The following is a 5,822-nucleotide window of genomic DNA, read 5'->3' as shown; positions in this document are numbered from 1 at the left end:
CTTATGGAGAAGAACTTGCATGACATCTTTTGTCCTACCCTCCCGTGGCAGCGGGGTCCTATTGGAAACTAAGGGATATTAAGGCCTCCTTTTAATAGAGTACCAGGACAAAGCATTAGCACTTAGTGAATACATGAACTCCACAAAGTACGGTCATCACCGGGAAGTGTCCCGACTATTGTCACTCCGGGGTTGCCTGATCATAACTATAGCGACCCGACCTCAGACCGTCAAGTCTCTACGTTTAAGTGTCATCCCTGGATCGGTATTGCTGACACACATAGTACTCGAGGATTTATAATAGAGTTAATCACACACTTATTACATCGAATGTCTCAAAAGAGAACTTATTACAAATAATATGGCTGAAGTCCATATAAATAAGATAACAACGGAAGCTTCGAAGGTAGAAGAGTCCATCCAACTCCACGGCAAAACCGAGTGCATGACAATGACCTAGCGCACCTTACTCTTTGTCTGAAAACTCTGCAACATAATACGTTGCAGCCTATGTAGGTCAGCACATGGAATATGCTGGCAAGACAACACTATAGAGCAATGAACAAATAACAGCTATCACTACATGCATATATGGCTGGTGGAGGCTCTACGGTTATCATTTGCATAAAGCTAGTTTTCCCTACAACAAAGGAATATATTTTATGTAACTACAAAGTTTGTTGACAAACATTGAGAATGGTAACCCCATATCAATCCCAATTAAAAGTTAAAAGCCCAACAAATTAATTAAGTAAATTGATGAGATCAACATAATAATTCATGCACCAGATACTCAAGATGTCGATAACTGGGGACACGGCTAACCATGATTAGTTTGTACACTCTACAGAGGTTTGCGCACTTTTCCCCACAAGACTCGATCTCCTACGTTGTATTTCTTGCACTACATGGTGTTTGAGAAACGGATGACTGAGATACAGTCTTTCCGAAGAGGTCCCCTTAACCGATAGATAGGCCGGTACACCTACAATCCCCTACATCTTCTAGCCCATCATGGAAATGTTTCCCACAACTTACTCAACTATGCTAGAGTCCATAATAGCTTGTGGCTACACACAGAAGTTTCTACCATGAACAATCTAATGATCCCTTTGAGCCTGGGTACTAGTGCAGAACCGGGCAATAGCACCGGTTCTTAAGGCCCTTTAGTGCCGGTTCCATAACCGGCACTAAAGTGTGGGCACTAAAGCCCCCCCCCCCTTTAGTACCGGTTCAGCACGAACCGGTGCTAAAGGGCAACCACGTGGCACGAGCCAGCTCCGGGGGCCGGGAGCCCTTTAGTACCGGTTGGTAACACCAACCGGTACTAAAATGTTTGGGGGGGTTTTGGTTTTATGATTTCTTTTTCATTTAATTTTGTGTTTTCCATTTTAATTCTTTTTCATTTGCTGGTATTTTACGATACTACACATTGTACACGTTATGCATATATATATATATATATAAATAGAATTTCTAGTAGAACCAATCATATATATATCATCAATGTCTCACAAACCACCATATTAATTCACACATACACACATGTATAGCTATATACAATTTCTCCTACATATGCATGTTGCCTTCGGAGCCAGTGTCATTAGCCTAATTGGTGCCTTCGGAGCACGATGGCAATTGGAAGTGGTTCATGACCTGGTCGATGGGGGCGGTAGCGGGTAATAGTATTCTCCCTTCGGATTTATGACATGGTCGAGCAAAAATCCCGCTATTTCCTCTTGAAGTGCTTCTACGCGCTCCGTTTCTAGGAGCTTGTCTCGCACCTCTTTGAACTGTTAAGAAGGAGATCAATATGCATGTGTATTAGTTGTGTGACTAGATATCGATAATGGTGTAAAAATTGTGAATAGTGTTCTGACAAGCGTACCCATTCCTGTCTTTGAGATCTGCTCCTTTCGGACGCCATCATGCGAATGTTCTCGCAAACGCAGAATGCACACAAATCAGTCCCCTGCGCCTGCTTCAGGGCCTTTATTACGAGAATGTAATTTAATTTTATCAGATAATAATTAATCAGGCATGATAATTAAAGAGATGGCAGCTAGCTAGCTAGCTAGTACTACTTAATTACTTACCTTGGGTCGAAACCATTTCAGTTGCCGTTTCCATTCGCCTTCCGTGACACTGATGAACCTTGCCCAAGCCCTGCCCACCGACAAAGAAAATGAATAAAGGGGTTATTAAATAGTTCATATCATGAAATGACGAACTAAATAGGCCGAGATATATAGTTAATAATGATTGAAATTACCTGTTGACTATCCCAAACAAGATGTTATAGTCACTATTTGCTTTGAGTAGTGAGTCCAGTATTTGAACTGTTCCGGCGTCAACTTTAATGATACACAAGATCCAGTGAAATCTGCATGCACACATGTTTGCATGTCTTAATTAAGCGGGCATATGTAAGCAAAAACATGTAGCTAGCTAGTAGGCAAAAACAGAGAATTTGTAGTACAAGAAAGTGTGACTCACTAGAAGTTGTAAGGAAGTAGTATATCTTCATTGTATTTGAGGCGCTTCAAGAACTCTAGCATGCTGTCCTCTACCTGCTTTTCATGATGCTTGTTTATTTTCCATGTGTATTCATTAACGGTGTTTGGGTCAATGAACCCAATGCCATAGCGTCCACCTTTTCTCATTTCATATATCTTCATCCTGCATAATACCACAGAAAAGAATATAGTGAGGATAATTACAGGTAATGATTGATCAAAAGGATCACTACAGCTAGCTTGAGACTTAAATTACAGAAAGAAATCACTTACAGACAATAGCAACTGACGATAGATTTGTCGAGTGCGTCTTGATTGTATAACTGAAACAGTTCAGAATACTCAATGGTCACAGGTTTCTGATGGTAGTAATGATCCTTCGTGACTTGCACCATGAGGGACTCTCGATCGGATCTCTTGGTAATGTCCATGTACCATTGATGCAATTCGTACATTCTCGTTGGGAGCTTCTTGACCTCTTCTGGCTTGACCAAAGGTTGGCCCCGGGCATATTTCCGTTTTATTTCCTCCTCTGTAAGCACAGGCATGTCCTCGATCTCGAGGAGTTGTCCAACAGTGATGTTGAGAGTTTCAGCCTGCATTATATGCTCCTGGGTTATTACCACATCGCCCACCTTGGGAACGTAAACGGTTTGCCCACAATAATATTGGGAGCGTGTACTGTCACGTGTTGTTGGCGGCACAACAAACGGGGGGATCGATTGCGCCGCCTGTTCTCCCAGCTGGGCAACGGTTTTCCCGCATTTTTTGACAGTTGCTTATTGTTTGCTCGAGCTCGAGCTCGCCTCCTTCTGTAGACGTTGTCGATGTAACTTCCTGATGTGGCGCTCATAGTCTATGTCAACAGGCTTAGGAGCTGGTGGTTGAGCCATACGAATGAAGTGGTCAACCACTTCCACAGGCACTTTCTCCCTTGGCGGCGGTGGCGGTTTCGGTCCAAAATGGGCGTCCACTTCTGCCCGCACTATGGAATTGGTTTGCTCCTCGGTCCTGTCGTAAGCCCTCTCAGGAAGAGGAGTAGTGAGGTTTGGACCATATTTATATCGCTTGCCTCCGCCTGTACTTCCTGTACTATGACCTCGACTCGTACCGCTACACACCATAGCTGCGGGGTGTCTCTTCTGCGATTGCTGAGGAGGCGGAGACGGCTTACGGGGCTGAGTTGGACGAGGAGGAGTGGCCTGAAGCTGTGCCGGACTTGGAGGAGGAGTGGCCTGAGGTTGTGCCGGACTTGGAGGAGGAGTGGACGTCTGACGTTGTGTCAGACTTGGAGAAGGAGTGGCCTGACACTTTGCCGGACTTGGAGGAGGAGGAGTGGCCTCACGCGTTGGTGGACTTGGAGGAGCGGGAGTCTGCTGACTCGGTGGCGGACTTCGACGAGGAGTCGGGTGACGCGGTGTCGGTGGCCTTCGAAAGATGATGCAATCCTTTCTCCATAGGATGATACGATGTTTGGCATCTCCGAGTGTGTGCTCCTCGTCACCTCCAGGAATGTCAAGCTCTAGCCCCGAATATTGGTCCACCACCTCATCAACCACGACACGAGCATAGCCTGCTGGAATCGGGTTGCAATGGAAGGTTGCGTCAGGGGAATTTGTATAAGCAATGTCGTCCGCCACCTTCAAGGATATGTTCTTAATTTTGAAGTGTAGCTCGCAGTTAGTGTTCTCCGCGATGTCATCCACGGGGTATCTATCTAGCATTGCGTCAAACGGGGCAGAACCCATGCCGCTTCTCGGCATGGATGGGGCGATGGTATCCAATGCTGGATCATCCGCTAGCTGCTGCAGTTGTTGAGACCCCCTTTGCTGGCTAAGTGAGTCGATCTGCTCCTCCTGCTGCTGGAATTTGACTACCAAGTCCGCTTGCGCTGATTCTAGGCCTTGAAGGCGTTCATAGTCCAGCTTCCTCTTCTCCTCCTCCATCTTCCTCTGCTTCTCCTCCGCAATCTTCCTTCTCGCACGGGTTCTGTAGTCGGCGTTCCAGTCCGAAAACCCCTCATACCACGGAATAGCGCCCTTGCCTCATGTTTTTCCCGGGTGTTCAGGATTTCCCAGGGCACGCGTAAGCTCGTCGTTCTCTCTGTTGGGCTGGAACACCCCCGTTCGAGCCTCTTCTATTGCAACAAGTATATTATCGTCGACTCCGTTTAGACATGCCTTCGTCGAAACTTTGTCTGTCTTCGGGTCCAACTCCCCCCATGCGCATAGAACCAAGTCCTGCACCTGGGGGGCCAGCTCTTAGTAACTGGAGTGACACCTACATCCTCCATCTCTTTCTCAGACTTATCCCACTTAGGCATTGCCACCGCGTAGCCACCTGGCCCCAGCTTATGGAACTTATCCTTTTTTTCGGCATTCTTCTTGTTTATTCTCGACCGTTCCTTAGCTAATTCTGAATCCTTGAATTTCACGAAATCGTCCCAATGAGCACTTTGATTCTCTAGTGTTCCCTCGAATACTGGAGTCTTCCTTCCTCCCTTGACGTACTTGTCCCATTCACGATTCTTGTGGTTCTTGAATGCAACTGCCATCTTCCTAAGAGCAGCGTCCTTGACTTTCTGCACATCTGCTTCTGTGAAATGATCTGGTAGGGTGAAATGTTCCATGAGAGTATCCCAAAGCAAACTTTTTTGTCTGTCATCGACAAAAGTAAGATCTGGACGTGGCTTTGTTGGCTCTCTCCATTCTTGAAGGGAGATCGGGAGTTGGTCCTTCACAAGAACTCCGCACTGACGAACGAACTTGTCCGCAATCTTCTTAGGCGCTAATGGTTCGCCATTAGGTTTGATTGCCTCGATATTATACTTTACGCCCTCCTTCAACTTTTTGTTCGGGCCTCATTTCGTCCTGTTGCCTGAAGATTTGCTCGATCCGGATGGCTGAAAGAAGAATGATCGATTCGTTAATATATCTTCAACTCATTTAAAACATGTGATGATCACCAGATGCCTACTTATATAAATATATATACCTCGCCGGTCATGACTTCATCAATTCGGTCGTTGCGATCGAATATCATATCACCCTCTCTGGTGTTGTTTAGAAATTCGGAGCCGTCATAATCTTCTTCATTCTGATCATCATCTGGCCCACGTATTATATCGAACATGGTCTGTTCTCCCTCTCTGTCGGTATTGTCCGCCATAGCTTTTATTTAACTATGCCAAAAGAAATATAAAACAATTTAGTATTCAAATTACATCGTCTCGAATAATAGATATAATCTTGAATACATCGTCTTGAATAATAGATATAATCTCGAATACATCGTCTCGAATAATAG

This window comes from Triticum aestivum, chromosome 6A (assembly GCF_018294505.1).
Source record: "Triticum aestivum cultivar Chinese Spring chromosome 6A, IWGSC CS RefSeq v2.1, whole genome shotgun sequence".
In the NCBI taxonomy this organism is placed as follows: Eukaryota; Viridiplantae; Streptophyta; class Magnoliopsida; order Poales; family Poaceae; genus Triticum; species Triticum aestivum.
This window is presented reverse-complemented; position numbering follows the sequence as displayed.